Source organism: Jaculus jaculus, chromosome 14 (genome assembly GCF_020740685.1).
Source record: "Jaculus jaculus isolate mJacJac1 chromosome 14, mJacJac1.mat.Y.cur, whole genome shotgun sequence".
Lineage (NCBI taxonomy): Eukaryota > Metazoa > Chordata > Mammalia > Rodentia > Dipodidae > Jaculus > Jaculus jaculus.
The window spans coordinates 32,974,148-32,975,757 of NC_059115.1; the positions used below are offsets into that span (position 1 = coordinate 32,974,148).

A 1,610-nucleotide genomic window follows, 5' to 3' on the forward strand; every position below is an offset into this window, starting at 1 on the left:
TAAAACTCAACTTGTCTGGATCCTCCCCAATTAAAAAGTATAGCTATTTAACATATGTCCAGGGAAGAAAAGTACATATGACCTTGATCATCTAAATACAATGTGTGTAATCAAATAATAAAGGAATTTAGAGAACCTGGGGCTTCTTTAAGTATTATGAGCACAGGAAATACTGGAGAAAGGAACTCAGATATAGATAGAATCCAGAGCTCTGGCAAGAAATTACTGGTGAACACGTTACACAAGTAACATGAGAAGGCAGAAAATGCAGGTCATACACGCACCCCTGACCCAGACCAGCAGAGCTGGCTGCAGCTGCAGTCTCCAGGAGCAAGACCCTTGATTCCTAAGAAATCAAACAGGCAAAAGAGCTCTATAAATTAAATTAGCGTATCAGGGGCTTTCCCAGGAGTTCAAAACTTTCCCTTAGTGATACTTTAAACCAGGGCTTTTGCCCACCATCACTCACTTCACATCTAGGTTTGCACTCAGAGAGAGAATTCACAAGGGGTAAATTTTTATGCCTTTAAAGACATTCTCAAGATTGCTCTCCACGCCCTAGGCAAGAAGACGACAAAATCTGGCTCGATTCCAAGCTGGAACCCTACAAATTCAACAGCGATACTGGGGCATACGCCACAGGGAGCCCAAGAATGTGAGGTGGGGGTGGCGAAGGTAATATCTTTAGTGTGGGAAAGGAAGCAGCCATCTGAGATGGCCAAGAACGAGAGGGAAGGCGTCCAGGAAGATTATGGAGGGGAGGAGTGGGCCCCCAGAGCGATCAGTTGTCACAAGGCCACAGGAATGGGGGCATAGCGGGAGTTTGAGGACAGAAAATAAAAGTACGTCCGTGTATTTTGATTAGATGGTCGCGAGAGGCCTAGGTAAACGTGGAGTAGGCAGTTCCCAGGAAAAGGGTAAAGAGGCTTGGGGGAGGGGAAGCGTCCTGATCCGGGAAAGACATTAAAAGGGTAGTGGGAGCGCCTGGATTAGAGGGAGCCTTCCTCCCGAGGAAAGAGGAGTGCAATGTTGTGCAGGGCTTGGTGAGGAGATTGGAAGGGGCCGCATCTTTCAGCTACAAGCCTGCGGAGGCCCAGGCCCGCGACCCGGGGGGAGTGAGCGCCGGGAGACGGAGGAGGTGACCCTTCTCCCCCGGGGCCCGATCGTGAGGGTCGGTGTATCTTTTCGGTCGGACCCTTACCTTGTCCCCGGCGCTGCCGGGGCCTGGGCCCGGGCTGCAGCGCACGGCACTCGCGGGAGGCAGCAAGACTCGAGTTAGGCCCAACGCGGCGCCACGGCGTTTCCTGGCCGGGAATGGCCCGTACCCGTGAGGTGGGGGTGGGGGACAGGAAGGCGGAGCGAACTAAAGGCGGGGAGGGGGAAGGGCCAGGGACGGAGGGGGGCCGGCACTACTATGTTGGCGGACTGGCGGGACTGGGACTGAGTGAGTCTCTCAGCGCAGGCGGGCGGCGGCCGCCCCTCCCCCGGCGGCGGCGACGGCAGCGGCGGCGGCAGCTCACTCAGCCCGCTGCCCGAGCGGAAACGCCACTGACCGCACGGGGATTCCCAGCGCTGGCGCCAGGGGCACCCGGGACACGCCCCCTCCCGCC

At 55.9% G+C, this 1,610-nt stretch overlaps 1 protein-coding gene across 10 annotated transcripts in view; it reads right to left on the reverse strand.

The window, feature by feature from the left end:
• The window catches only part of Setd5 (SET domain containing 5), a 99,744-nt gene extending 98,249 nt beyond the window's left edge, over window positions 1-1,495 (reverse strand). For all 10 annotated transcript variants that reach the window (XM_004651475.2, XM_045133757.1, XM_045133759.1 and 7 more), the window contains exon 1: window positions 1,202-1,495. The gene's annotated coding sequence lies outside the window, so the exon portion shown is untranslated. The remainder of the gene's footprint in view (window positions 1-1,201) is intronic.
• Between the last annotated feature and the right edge of the window lie 115 nt (window positions 1,496-1,610).